This window comes from Rhynchophorus ferrugineus, unplaced genomic scaffold (genome assembly GCF_030347505.1).
Source record: "Rhynchophorus ferrugineus isolate W39M unplaced genomic scaffold, kcgeb_rfMv2 rfM17, whole genome shotgun sequence".
Taxonomy (NCBI): domain Eukaryota; kingdom Metazoa; phylum Arthropoda; class Insecta; order Coleoptera; family Curculionidae; genus Rhynchophorus; species Rhynchophorus ferrugineus.
In genome coordinates this window covers 1,949,250-1,965,212 of record NW_027472596.1, presented here as the reverse complement: position 1 = coordinate 1,965,212, position 15,963 = coordinate 1,949,250, and the positions used below count along the sequence as shown (strand labels likewise).

Genomic DNA, 15,963 nt, shown 5'->3' with positions numbered 1-15,963 from the left:
TAGACGAAAGAAACACCCAGTACCATACATTCAAGTCTAAATTAAAGAGAACATTTAAATTCGTGTTAAAAGGATTACATCACGGGACGGACTTTAACACCATCAAGATAGCCCTAGCTGCACACAAAAACTTACTGTCGAAAATCATTTAGATGCGTAAAATGTACAGGAGAACACAATACAGGAGATTGTACTCGATGATGAAGTGAAATGTGCTAACTCTAACTGAAATCATCCAGCGAACTACAAGGGTTGCGCAGTTCACAAACAACTACAGTAGAAATTCTATCCTGCCTTACAAACTACTGAAACTAGCAGTCACATTTCTAGATTAGAAAATATGATGGCCTACTCACGACCGTCGTCAGCAAACTTACCTAATGCCTGAAACCATTAGCTATAAAATCGCCATCTGGAATGCCAATGGGCTCCGACAACACGCAAGGGAACTAAAAATTTTCGTAACTTAACAAAATATTGACGTTATGATGGTTTCCGAAACACATTTTACGGACAAACATTATTTGAAAATTCCCAAATATAAACTTTATCATACAAATCATCCTGAAAAAAAAATTCATTTCGAAAAAGAAAGATTCCGCAAAGACTACCTGCAAGCAACCAGTATAACCATAGAGGAAGTCCATGGACCATTAACAATATCTGCAATTTATTGCCCACCCAAACATAACAACAAGGCAGAACACTTTCAAGAATTCTTCAGTACGCTAGGTAATTGATTTATAGCCGGAGGAGATTATAATGCAGAACATTTAATGTGGGGTTCAAGAATAATAAACTCAAAAGGTAGAGAACTGTTAAAAGCAATAAAGACAGGTAATTTACAACATATCTCTACTGGTGAACCAACATATTGGCCTTCAGACAAATAAAAAGCCAGATACTATAGATTTCTGTATTACAAAAAATATTGATAAAAAAAAGTGTCATGCAGGATCATGTTTTGACCTGTTCTCTGATCATTCACCAATAATAGTAACACTTTTTCAAAAATTACCATCAAAGATAAACCCCCTTCTGTGTGCAATAATGGAACTAACTGGTCCTCACTTAGAGAAAACTTAGACCGAAACATCTCTCTAAACTTACCGTTACAAACTGAAATTGACATAGAAATGCGACTCTTAACAATTAAACATTTCCAAGAAAAAATACACATATATCATGTACAATACAGAAAAAGATAGCAGATAAAAGAAAGCTTAAGAGACCCCTGCAGCATAACCCACCTATTAAAACAAGCGAAAATATTCGAACTAGAAGCAATAAAGAGAAGGCTTACATTTTCTCAAAACACTTAAAAAATGTTTTTAAACCTTTCCAATCTCAGCTACATAAAGATGAGGAAAATAAAATTACAAGCTTTCTAGATTCGCCATTTCAAATGGACTTGCCGCACGAGAAATTAACTGTCAAAAAAGTTAATCAAACAATAATGAGAAAAATTAATACTAAAAAAGCTCCTGGTTATGACTTAATTTTTTTTTAATGACTTAATTTAAAATTTTAAAAGAACTACCAGAAAAGACCGATCTTCCCACCACAAAAATAACTACTGTGGCAACATACGCAGACGACACAGCAATATTGGCATCCCATGAAGATCCGGCCACAGCATCAATATACCTACAAACCCACCTGGATCAAATACAATTATGGTTGAAGACATGGCGCATTAAAGTCAATGAAATAAAATCCACCTATTTACCGCCATATAAGTGTTTACCCTGCGTAGAAGAACATGTCCACCAGTGAATATCAATCACCGTCAACTTCCACAAGCAGAGCAAGTTAAATATCTTGGTTTGTACTTAGACCGACGCCTAACCTGGAATAAGCACATACTCTATAAACGAAAACAACTTCGTCTGAAATTATATCAAATGTATTGGCTCATCGGGCGCAAATCCAAGTTATCATTAAATAACAAGGTGTTGCTGTATGAGCCTATACTCAAGCCTATTTGGCCATATGGAATCCAACTATGGGGTACTGCTAGCAAATCGAATATATCCATCATTCAACGGTTCCAAAATAAAGTGTTGCGTGCCATTGTTGATGCTCCGTACTATATTTCAAATAAAGTGATACAACGCGATATTCCTCTAGAACCTATAACGAGTGTAATTCAACGTGTTTGTGTGAAGTACTTCGATAGAGTGTCGGTGCATCCCAATGTACTCTCTAATCAGCTAAATTTGCCACGTTATAGTGAAGTCGTAGACTAAAACGTTTAACACCATCTGATCTGATTACTGGACATGTATAAATTTTAGAATAAGCTTTAGAATAAGACTAATTAATAAAGATAATATTTTATACAGAAGATCGCTTAATGAAGTGATTTTCTGTATGCAATGTAAATATAATATAGACAAAAGAAATACTTATTGCCTATAGGGCAGATTGTAGAATCACAAAAAGTAAAAAAAAAATTATTTGGTGGCACAAAATTTACAAATCGAGTCATCAGGCATAATCCATTAAGGATAGAGATAAATAATGTATAAATAGGTACAAAATTGTATTTACTGCATGGGGTATGATTATATTCTAGTAATGTAATTACTGTTTTGAAGGTGTAATATTTATTAACTGTGTTTAAACTTAGACATAACTATCAAGTAGTATGAAAAAATAAAAGCTGCCCTGTATAGGATAATTTGGAGTCATTGATCTTACAAGAAGATATTATGCTTTCTTTTTTTTGTTCTGGCCTAAAACCAGGCGGTGGAATGCATAACGCATACCTGGTCGCGGAGACTTGCCCTGTAGTGACAAGTTGGACCGGGTTATGTGGGACTGCCTCTGGGCTTACCAATACACTAAACCGAAATCGCCTCACAGTTGACCCCTATGGATCGCTACTGCTACTGCATTAAATTTGGGGATGTGGCACCCGCTGATGGGGCAGCCGTTATTGGGCACGAGGACCCGGGGATTCTATTGATTCGCGAACCTGAGTTAACACACAACTGAATACTGTTATATGTGGGCAAAAGTTTTGACTGTAGCGAGGGATGAGGCCATTTTAGCTTGGAAAAGCGGGAAAGCTTAGCGGTGACGCGGTGCTAAGCTCCCAGTATGTCGACCAGCTCGCGAACAAGCGCGTTTTCAGAAGAACTTGAGCTGAGTCGTTGTTTGTGGAATGATTGAGATATGAAGTGCTTGATTTCTGGAGTGTCAGTTTCCTTATGAATTTGAAGATTTCTTACAAACCATGGAGCGTTTAATATTCTCCTAAGGAGGTTATTTTTGAAAACTTGAAGCCGTTTGATCTGGTTGGGTGTAACAAACTTGTAGTCGAAGTGGAGACCTAGGTACGTGAAGTGGCCGTGAAGAAAGCAGTGTCGTTAGCGTAAAACGCGATGTCAATGTGCTTTTTTCTCGGCAGATCTGAAATAAAGTGGTTAAATAAGGCTGGGACCAGCGGGGAACCTTGAGGTACGCCAGCATCGATTTGTTTACGACTGGAAAATGATTCCCTGATCTTAACCTGGAAAGATCTTTCCGAGAAATAGGACTTGATGAGAGCGGTTAGGTCTTCTGGGAGGCCTATCCGCACGCACTTTGCGATTAATCCGTCATGCCAGACTTTGTCGAAGGCTTTGGTTAGGCCCAGAAGAACTGCTCCAAGCTTTTTACGTTGGTCAAGAGCGTGATGGATATGTGAGGCTAGACGGGAGCCTGATGGACGGATGCGTGGTGAGCGCAAAAGCCGAATTGTTCATCAGGAACGATGTTGTTTTCCTTTGTAAAAGAGTTAAGAGCGTAGAGTATTACCCTCTCGGCAAGCTTCGAAATGGCGCTGAGAAGGCTGATAGGCCTGTAATCACATGAAGATGATTTTGCTCCTTTCTTGGAAAGGCTGGGGTTACTGGTCTTTTGATGGAGTTGGATTCGTTGATGTCGTTGTCTTTAGCATTAGTGTTCTCTGCGGGTGGGGGACATTTCATTTGAGCTTCGTAGGTCTCTGCAAGGAGCTCGACTTTTTCTTGGTCAGTGACTGCGAAATTTTCTGTAACCGCTGACTTCAAGGGGTGGATGACATTATGCGTCTTCCTCATGAGGCATTTGGAGACACGCCAGAAGGAAGGGGGGCCATCCAGTCTTTGGTCCGCGAGAATTGAGTTCCATTTCATTGGTCGCCAAGTTGAGACGGCCGCCCTTATCACCTGCATGCTCTGTTCGCCTCCCTTTTGCCTGTAGCATCAAGGGTAAATTGAGCTAATCTGCATAAACCATTTTTGATACGAATTTCACGTTTAAGAGAGACGGGATGGTTGTTTTTCCACGGCTGGGGTTCTGATGAAATTTTGACTGTAGCAGATTCGTGAGCAGACTGAATATCACGAGTTAGCTTGAGTACGCCTTCCTCGAGCTGCTCTGGTGTGTTAATTTTCGGAATTGAAACGGATTTCAGGAGAAGAGGTTGGTAATTTTTCCAGTCGGTTTTTTTCCTGAATCTTGTTAGTTGGACTTGAGTGGTTAGTTGAGACTTGAGAAACTGTACTAGGGTGATGGGTGGGTTCATCTAGCAGGGCAAGACCGTAGCCCAGATCTGCCCTTAGAGCTACGATGGTGTTACCTGCGGGTTCGCTCTGGAACACCCCAGGTGGAGTGGTAGGCGTTGAAATCGCCACCTATTATTTAAGATCCGGTGTATTGATTGGAGAAGGAGTTTGACTTGGAGCAAGCTGGGTGGCGCTGGCTAGTTTTTGGGCTAGCTTCCTGCCACCTTGGTTACTACATGTGTGGAGGCGGCCTTAAGGTGGAGGATAACCTTGTGGAGGCCTGGGTTCGGTCGGAATTTTTTGTTTTCTTGGAGCAGGACGGCAGCTGCAACCGGTGAAATTTGCGGTGTGAATTTCACCGCAATTGCTGCACTTTGGAGGTGATTCTGGGATTTTTGTACAGGATCTAGTGTCGTGAGGCTCGGAACATTTGACGTACCGTGGGGGGGCTCGGCAATACGAGCTGAAATGCCCGAAAAGCTGGCAGTTGAAACACTGCACTGGCTGGCCGTTTCCTCTCTGGACCTTGACCTTCACTATGATGATGCCGAATTTGGTCATATATATGATATGTCGTTCTTCGCGAGGGACAACTACCTGAACAATTGGTAGTTCTATCCCGGATTTTAATTTCCATCTTTGCACAAATTTCGGATGGAAGCCTTGATCAAAGAGAAGTTCACGTACCTCGTCAATGCAAAGTGATCCTGGGATGTTTCTTATTATTACCCGGAATGCTCTCTCCTCCGAATGACAGAAGGAGTAAGGGTAATTCCTTTCCTCGAGCAGAGTAGTGAGTTTTCGGTAATTGTCGCTTGTGGTTACGAATAAGAAAACGCCCTACTTTTTGTTTCGGGTTATAATATCAATTAATTGTGCCTTAGTAATTCTAATGAGCTCCATGAACCTCTTCTTGTCACGGAGCACTATAGGCGGATTGTTTTCCTCTGGGGAGTTGCGTTTGGCACTGTTTTTGCTGTGGAGGTTAAGGTTTGTTTAGTGGCCTGGCTACTTACCTGTGCAGGCTGGGTTGGCCTTGTGGTAACTTGTTTCGGTAGCGGCTGTGGGACCTTCCTGGTGGTCGGTTTGTTTCGCACTGGTCTAGTGGAAAATTTTGTAATCGAAGGCTGTACGTTAGCCTTGGCTTTCGATTGGTTAGATTGAATGGCCGGCTTGGGTTGTGATTTGGAAGCAGTTGCCTGTTTCCCCTTGTTGCCGTCCTTCGGCAGCTGGCTTTCCTGAGGTGGAGTGATGGGCCCTCTCTTCCTTCTTCCCACCAAGGTGAAACCGTAGTCTGGGTCTTCAGTTTGGTCTGACCGTTGCGCCCGTTTAGCTAGTGTCTGGGTCCGGGTTTCTGTGGCAGCGCCAGTCTTTATTTCCATGGTATCTTTTTGATACTTCATGAAGTCTGTAATTGTAGCAGTGAGAATTTTGATTTCTCCTTTAAGATCGGAAGCCTATTCGCTCTTTTCCAGCTTTTCCGTCTGCTTGTTCAGAGCGTCTGTCTGTGCTTGAATGAACATTTTCATTTCGGCTATCTGCTTTCGCAGGTCTTCATTCTGTTTTCTTAAATCTTCTATGAGCTATTCTCGGCTGTCTTCGGAAGATGGTCCATTAGAATGAGGAAAGCTACGATAATGGTTAGGAGGCGACGTCTTCTCTGACGTACATGACGCCATTGCCTATAAATTGCCATTGTTTGTAAATGTGTAATAATAAATAAATCTCTGAGAAAATGATGGAATAATGCCATGAAACCGCAGTGATATCATAGCTGCTATCTGAAGAACAACATAGGTAAGTAACAAATCTTGGTAAGCTTATTTTTTTATTTTAATAGTTATTTTATAAGCTTATAATTGAACATCTTTTCCCCCATTAGTTGTGAAATAGTTTCTCCATGTTATTTGACAAGTTTGGTGCTACGGGGGGTGCCAATAAATGTAATTCCCTTCAATTCAACCAGAAATAAGAAAAGCAACTCATATTTTTACGACATTATTTTATTTTTATGACACGTTTTTGATAACTGCCATTTGCAAGATAGAAATCCAAGTTAAATATTATTTCACATTTTCATATATAGAATAATATTTTTGCACGGAAAATATAAATATTTTAAGTTTTGATGTTTTTTTTATAACGCTTTTATATAATTTTATATATTATTATTAATAAATAGATATTAGGGAAATACGTATTAATCAAAAACATCTAATAAGTATAAACTAAATGACAAGGAAAAAATGGCGTTATTTCTTCGAAACCAAAAACCTATGCCGTTCATAATCCCGCTAATTCTACTCACTCTACACACCTGCTGCAACATTCCGTTCGTATCCAAGCGCTGAGTCATACGGCGAACACCGAAACTGAACAAAGTGAATGGACACTAAAACTTTGAACCAATTTTGAAATTTTTCTTTCCATTTTCAATTTTCTCTTTAAATTCGCCTCTAGTACCTTTTTTTCAGCACGTCGATCAGCAATATTTGTTTCTTGAAACCGTTTAACAGTTCGAATTTTTGCTTCTCGTGTTTTTTGACGGCGCCGTTCAGTTCGTTCACTTGTTTCCTGTAGGTCTGCTTTAGTTCTCTCTCTTAGCCCTTCGCGCTCTTCAGTGCCGCCCTCAACTTGTTGTTGTCCTCGGTTGTCCGCGACAAACGGACTTCGGCACTGCTTAAATTAAAATCGACGGCTTTCTGGTCCTTTTTGATGCTGGTCCAGTTCTTTCTTTCAGGCTGTTAGTTCTTCATTCTTGGCCTGGATTCTCAATTGATTCTAAATTCTCACAATGTAAAAATAGAATAGCTCTAAGTACAAGCTAATCGTTATGTGTATAAAGTAATAGTTTTGTTCTGGCAATTTAAATGTATTTATGCAGTTTTTGTTTATTTTCTTAATTAGGTTAAGTTCACGAAATATACAGAATATATTATGTTTTGTGATTAAGTTGTTAGGTACATTTAAATTGAGATGGAGTGATACCAGGGATCAAAATAAAGTTTATCTTTTGTTCCAAGACCCTAAGTGGTGTTATTAATTCCGTCCCATCCCGAATTATAAGTGATTCGTAACATTTTGTGTTTAGATTTTGTTAGGGTAATAAATGTATTTTAGATTTTGAATTCTCATCGCTTATAAATGGAGAAAGCTATCAACTATTTTCAATCAAGGCCAATTCTTATCCAAATATTCATCCATTCATTATTAAAGACGCAAAGAAGCAAATTATGTGAAATAATTTTTCAACAAAATATGTAAATTTTGATTTACAAAATAATACTAAAAATGTAAGAATGATATTTAATTAGATAATCATAGAATATCGCCATGAAATTCTCAAATTTGGGTAGTGCAAAAATACTTATCCAACTAACAAAATTAAATCCTTGGTAATTTCGTATACCAAGAAATGAAAATGTATTAAAATAAAATTATTAATAGGTCTTTTTGAATATTATAGAAAATTTTATTAAAATTTTGCTGAAAATGTGAAATTCCTGATAGTATTTTAATGTATCGTAACTTTGATAAATAATTCGTATTAAAAACATATGCTTCAAATTTTGTGTGTAGTACTTTCCGATTTGAGGGATAATTATAAAATGGAACGACCGAAAGCTTCTCAAATATTAACAAAAACGGAAATAAAATACTCAACAACCGAAATGTGATCATTGTCCATTGTTTGGAACGCTTTAGATTTTAAATCATTATGGGCCTTATCTTTTCGGAGTCAGTTCTGTTCAAACTACCGCGGAGTGTAGACGTATCTTTCAGAACGCTCGCTTGTAAAATAATCTGTGTTACTGTTAGTGTCATAAAACTGCCGGTCAAAAAAGTCTAAACCTAGTCTCAACCATTGTAGGACGAGAACGTGATTTAAAACGTGTACTATTGGACGTGAAATTTATAATTTATTTTTTATAAGCAAGGAAGACTTTCTGGGAATTTTCTTTGTTATTTTCGGAACGGTAAATCGAGTGAACAAAATGTGACGCGCGTAATTTTTTTTTAAATGAAACATTTAATAACTCCTTAGTGATCTCTATTGTTAATTTCAATACGTAATGTCTAATCCACAACATATTTCTGTCAGTTCATTAATTGAATCACCCGTTATTTGAAATAACAATCAACTGCCAATAACTGAAACCCCTGAAATGAATGAATGGAACACGGTTACAAGCAAAAAACGCTTACGAAATCCCGAAGAACAATTAGTGCGGAAACAGACGAAAATCAGCGACTATTGGCTTCAAAAACCCCTCCCAACATACAACAGTTTCAGTGCCCTAACAGAAGAGACAGAAGAAAACGAGGACAACAAAGAAAACCAACCAAAAGCAATTTCCAGACCACCCCCAATAAAGTATGTAAGGTAGGTGCTGTTAAACATCTGTATGGTTTGCTCAAGACAATATCCAATCATTATACTATAAAAACAATCGGATTTGAAACAATAAAGATTCAAATGTTTGACCCTGAACATTTCAAAATTCAAATAAAAGAGTTGGACAATAGAAACACGCAATATCAAACTTTTCGACCAAAATCCGAAAATACTTTTAAATTTGTCACAAAAGGACTACTGAACAAGTCCACGAAGTTGCAAATATACATAACATAAAACTTCGTGCAACAAAGGGCCACTGCCAATGTTTTATATTGATTTGAAGCCAAAAGTAATAAATATATTTACGTGATTAAGTATTTGAACTACAATATCATTAAATGTGAGCCAAAAAAACACAAAAAGAATCATCCCACAATGCGCCAGATGCCAAGCATATGGGCATACCAAAACATATTGTCGCAAGTTGTATAGATGCGTGAATTGTGCTGGAGAACATGCGATCAATAATTGCACACGCAAAGCACGTGATGACAAAGTAAAATGTGTTAACTCTGACGGTGATCATCTTACAAATTATAGGGGATGCCTAGTTCATAAAGCGTTGGAACAAAAACCATATGCAGCACTAAAAGAATAAAGAAACTTACAGCCATCCAAAAGAAACATACCATCTAACTCGCCTAAAGCAACAATACAACATCCTCACATCTCATACGCACTCGTAGTAACCAACAGTCAGACCCAACCTGATACGCCGACAATGCCAATCTAACTTATAAGTACTATTAGTAAATTAGAGGAAATGATGGAAAACTTATGGAACAAATGAGTATAATAATGAATTTACTCATCGTGTTCGTTACCAAGTTAGCCTAATGACTGATAGCCACTACAGGAAATACAAAATAGCGGTCTAGAATGCTAATGGACTCCAACAACATATCAGAGAGCTTAAAATATTTTTATATATTTTTATATGAACAATATATTGATATCATGATGGTATCCGAAGCACATTTCACGGATAGAAATTATTTACGGATTCCGAAATACAAGCAGTATCACACAAAACACCCAGAAGATAAAACACATAGAGGAACATTAATAATTATCCGTGAAAATATAAGATACTGTGAAAGAGAGAAATTCAACGAGGAATATTTACAAGCCACCAATGTAACTATTGAAGAAGTGCAAGGGCTATTAACAATTAGTGCTATATATTGTCCACCTATACACAACAACAAGGCAGAACAATACCAAGGTTTCTTTAAGGCCCTGGGTAATAGATTCATTGTCAGAGGAGACTACAATGCAAAACATGTTATGTGGGGTTCTGGACTAATAACACCAAAAGGCATGCTTCGATCTATCATCTGATCACTCTCCAGTTATTATAACAGTGGACTCAAATATTCTCAACAAAACAAAATCACCTCCTCTGCATAACACTAAAACCAACCGGCCATTATTTAGAGAAAAATTAGACAGTATGTTATTACTAAATTTAAATCTCAAAACAGAAAGAGATACAGAAATAGCAGCAAAAAATTTAACAAAAACAATACAAGAGGCCTCATGGTACGCAACACCTAATAGAGCGGCATATCAAAAGTCTAATTATACTTATATTTCATCTACAATTAAACAAAAATTGCTTAAAAGGGAAAACTGCGTAAAGCCTGTCAACAAATCAGAACAGAACAAAACAAGAGAAAATTCAACAAGGCCACAAAAGAGCTGAAAGAGCTAATAAATATGGAACAAAATCAAGGAATTCAAAACTATTTAGAAAACTTAACGCCAACTGATCCAACGGAATATTCTCTACGGAAAGTAATAAAAAAGATTAAAAAACCTCAACAACATAATCCGCCCATTAAAATTGACAACAATACCGGGGCTAGGAAAGATAAAGATAAAGCGGAAGTTTTCTCTAAACACTTTAAAACCGTTCATAATGCGTACCCATCTGAAATACCCGCAACAGAAGAAAATAACATAATTGACTTTCTTAACACTTCGTTTCAAATGGATCTGCCACATGAGAAATTTACTGTAATTACTGGAAGAATCTTGAAGGAGCTCTCATGAAAGTGCATCAAATTAATAACATTCATATTTAATGCCATGCTGAGACTTAATTATTTTCCTAGCGCTTGGAAAGTGACTCAGATCATTATGATTCTTAAACCTGGGAAAAATTCAGAAGACGTCTCCTCTTATCGTCCTATAAGCATGTTAACTGTCATCTCAAAACATTTCGAAAAACTATACATTGAGAGATTAAAATTAATCGCAAAGGAAAGAAATATTATTCCAGACCATCAGTTTGGCTTCCGTAATAAACACGGAACAACTTTTCAAAAAAAATCTTTTTGGAGTAAAATTTCAATTAGCCACTGATCACAAATCAGAAACAATCAAAATCTTGAGATTTACAAAGAGACTTGTTAACAAACTATTTTTTTTATTAATCTCTTGGATCGTCAACAATCTATCTGTGGGCAATAAGAATTATTATTTGATTTCCGTTATATAATATAGCCATCCTAACATGTAGAAGATCACTTCAATATCTGATCTGCTGTACAATTTATAATCTAAATCTTTTTCTAGATACTATTTTAACTTATTTTAAAGTCTCTTCTAACTTATTCTAATGACTATTCTAACTTATTCTAGAAATTATTAAATCTATCACTCTATGTGTCTATTAACCAGTTCGTAAGGTAGTTTGCGTTTAAGCCTACGCACTTCAGTGTCATCACGCACATCAGCCAATATATTTGGCTTGGTTTAAGCCCAAACTGCTTGTGTTTTGTAACTATATGTTTTTTCAATGTCAAACGTCAATCGAAATGCATTCCCAGATAGTTAACGTTGTCTGCTTGTGGAAGTTCATGATTATTCAATTTTACTGAGGTACATGTTCTTCTACAAAGGGTGAATGTCATGTGTAGATTTTCTCTCATTTTCTTTGATACGCCACGTTTTCAACCAGAATTCGACTTTGTTAAGATGAAGTTGGTGGTTTCTTGTGGCTGATATTGGATCCTCGTGCGATGATAAATCCGCTGTATCGTCAGCATATGTTGCTACAGTAGTGTTTCTTGAGGTCGGTAGTTCAGCTGTATATATAAGATATAACAATGGGCCGAGAACACTGATCTCGGAATACCCGAATACATGGGCTGTAGGTCAGTATATTCGTCACCCTGTTTGACAATAAAATGTCTGTCTGAGAGGTACGATTTCATCAATTGAAAGTGCGTATGTGGCGAAAGCTTTATCAATGTAACGTGAAGTCTAGTGTGCCACACCTTGTCGAAGGCCTGAGAAATATCGAGAAATGCAGTAGAGCAATATTTTTTATCGTCTAAGTTTTTGTTATTTTGGTTGACTACTCTATATTTTTTTCTATTGTTTCTGAAGCCAAATTGATGGTCCCGAATAATATTTCTTTCCTCTGCGATTAATTTTAACCTCTTAATGTATAGTTTTTAGAAAAGTTTTGAGATGACAGTTAACATGCTTATAGGACGATAAGAGGAGACGTCTTCTGAATTATTCCCAGGTTTAAGAATCATAATGATTTGAGTTTCCTAATGTCCTTTCCCAGTGCTATGAAAATAATTAAGTCTTAGAATGGCATTAAATATGAATGTTATTAATTTAATGCACTTTCCTGAGAGCTCTTTCAAGATTCTTCCAGTAATTAGGTCAAAACCAGGAGCTTTTTTTATCATTGATTTCTTTACGTATTGTTTGTTTTAGTTCCAGTAAATTTCTTATGTGGAAGATCCATTTGAAACGGTGTGTTAAGAAAGTCAATTATGTTATTTTCTTCTGTTGCGGGTATTTCAGACGGGTACGGATTAAATACGGTTTTTAAGTGTTTAAAGAAAACTTCCGCTTTATTATTGTCAATTTCAATGGGTGGATTATGTTGTTGAGTTTTTTAAACTTTTTTGTTATTTTCCATAGAGAATATTCCGTTGGATCAATTAGCGTTAAGTTTTCTAAATAGTTTTGAATTTGATTTTGTTCCTTATTTATTATCTCTTTCAGCTCTTTTGTCACCTTGTTAAATTTTCTCTTATTTTCTTCTGTTCTGATTTGTTGCCAGCTTTTTCGCAGTTTTCTCTTTTCAGTAATTTTTTGTTTTATTGTAGATGAAATATAAGTTTAATTAAACTTTTGATATGTCGCTCTATTAGGTGTTGCGTACCATGCGGCCTCTTGTATAGTTTTTGTTATATTTTTTACTGCTATTTCTGTATCTTTCTGCTTTGAAAGATACATTTAGTCATAACAAACTGTCTAATTTTTCTCTAAATAATGGCTAGTTGGTTTTAGTGTTATAAAAAAGGTGATTTTGTTTTGTTGAGAATATTTGAGTTCACTGTTATAATAACAGATCAGTGATCAGATGACAGGTCGAAGCATGATTCAGCTTTGCATGTTTTGGTATCAACATTTTTTGTAACACAAAATTCTATGTTATCGAGAATTTTATTTCTATCTGACGGCCTTGTTGTTTTGTTTAGGTGGACGATGTATAGCACTAATTATTAATGGCCCATGCACTTCTTCAATAGTTACACTGGTGGCTTGTAAATATTTCTCGCTCAATTTCTCTCTTTTACAGTGTCTAATGTTTTCACAGATAATTATAGGTGTTCCTCCATGTGCTTTATCATCTGGGCGCTTTCTGTGGTACATCTTGTATTTCGGAATCCGTATCATGATTTATCATGATATCAATATTTTGTTTATATAAAAACATTTTAAGCTCCCTGGCATGTTGCTGGAGTCCACTAGCATTCCAGACGGTTATTTTGTATATGCTGTAGTAGCTATCAGTTATTAGGATAGCTTGGTAACGAACACGGTGAGTAAATTCATCATTATACTCATTTGTTCCATAAATTTTCCATCTAATATCTAATTTACTAATAGTGCTTATAGGTTCAGTGATGATTGGCGTTGTCTGCGTATCAGGTTGGGTTGGCTACTACGAGTGCGTATGAGATGTGAGGATGTGTATTGTTACTTTAGGCGAGTTAGATTACTATCTAAATCATCTGGTCTGTTTTAGTGGCTGTAAGTCTCTTTTTTCTCTCAGTGCTGGATACAGTTTTTGTTGCGATTTATGGACTAGGCATCCCTTTTAATTTGCAGGAAGATCACCGTCAGAGTTAGCGCATTTTACTTTGTCGTCACGTGTTTTGCGTGAGCAATTATTGGTCGCATGCTCTCCTGCGCATTTCACGCATCTACACAACTTTTAACAGTATGTTTTGATTTGCCCATATGCTTGACATCTGGCGCATTGTGGGATGATTCTCTTTGTGTTTGGTGGCTCACATTTAATGACATTGTGGTCCAAATCAATAATCTCGTAAACATGTTTATTATTTCCTTTTGGCTTCAAATCAATATGAAATATTGGCAGTGGCTCTTTTGTTACACTACCAATCACAAATCTATTGTAGGTATATTTATTGCCTTGATACATTTTAGTTCAATTTATTCAATTGTTCTTTTTGTGCTTGGTTGTACACAACCATTTTTTTACTATCAAATTTAATTTAATAAATAATCCAAATTAAATCGAAGCGCCCTAAAATTTTAAATGTTGGAATTCGGAAAAATAGAGAAAACGAGACTAAAACATTAAATACAAATCTTACTACTATGCAAAACTATATTTTATTTAATATATATATATATATATATATATATATATATATATATATATATATATATATATATATATATATATATATATATATATATATATATATATATATATATATATATATATATATATATATATATATAGTGTTGCAATGGTGCAAACAATGTCTTTACGCTATGATAAAATGTCTTGTGAAACATTTTTCGACGCGACGTGTAGTTCCATTTTCCTACAAAGCAATGTTTATTGCTAAAATAATATGTACAGCAAAATTAAATCTACCAAGTGCAAGATGATTTGGATGGAAGAGTTACAGTCCTTATAAGAGGAAATTATGCTAGTATCCTTTCAAATCATAAAGTAAAAATAAACTTCTTAACAAGCACATTAAAGACATACCTTGGAGAAAATGAAGGATTAAAACTTTGAAACCAGTGATATATTTGCTGTCTAAAGAATAACATAGGCAAGTGACTCTCCAAAACTACTGTGTTTAATGATTTTTACTTCATACTTTAGGCCGAAGATATGGCTCTTTTATATAATAGAGTTTAAAAACTTGTGAGGGTTTAGTTTATTTGTTTCTTTAACAGATAACATTCCTTAAACAGTGGGGCACTCGCGGACCTCAGATTCCCTTCCGCAGGTGAGACGTTGTTGATAACGTTATGAGTAATTGTAGGTGATATTATGTATAATTTGCAGCAATCTGCGGGACGTGGTCTAGGAACTAAATGCCTTGAAGAACAACAACAAACCTTGGCAGCTCAAGGTAAGATTGTCTCTGATTCATTTTGTAGATGAATAGTATTAGACATTATTGATTTATAGTTCGACAGACTGGTGGTACAGATGACGAGAAACGTGGCGGCGAAGGGGGGGTTAAAGGAAGAACTAATCGGAAAGGAATCGTGGACACGAAGCCCAAACATTATGCGACCAAACAAGGTTAGGATCTCTAAACGTGCTTAAGACACAACAGATGATGGTTGGTGATTTTCTATTTTGTAGGCTCGGATGGAGACAAGATCTTATTCAAAGCGAACTTTTTTACGCTGCTGAGCGCGACCAAATGGGGACTGAATCAGTACCGTGTCGATTTTAAACCTGAACTGGACGATACACAAACACGACGGGCCCTAGTTCGCAGAGCCTTCAAATACGAACTTTCTTCAAGCATATTGATTCATGGTGCTGCTCTCTACACCCGAATCAAGCTCCAGCCGGATCCCATGGAATTGGCTGTTGCTGATGATAGTAAGTGCTAAAGGACTACAGATTGTTTTTCATGCTTTTAAAAGCGAATATATTTATACATTTATTGAGCGTATCAATTTGATCGATGAGCTTTTCCCACTTTTCTG

At 36.5% G+C, this 15,963-nt stretch overlaps 1 long non-coding RNA gene across 1 annotated transcript; it reads left to right on the top strand.

Moving 5' to 3' along the window:
- The first annotated feature begins 4,521 nt into the window (after positions 1–4,521).
- On the top strand, positions 4,522–15,450 carry LOC143205806 (uncharacterized). Its single transcript, XR_013007926.1, has 4 exons — positions 4,522–4,571; positions 15,232–15,245; positions 15,305–15,371; positions 15,431–15,450. It is a non-coding gene; the product is annotated as an uncharacterized LOC143205806 (long non-coding RNA).
- Positions 15,451–15,963: the final 513 nt, after the last annotated feature.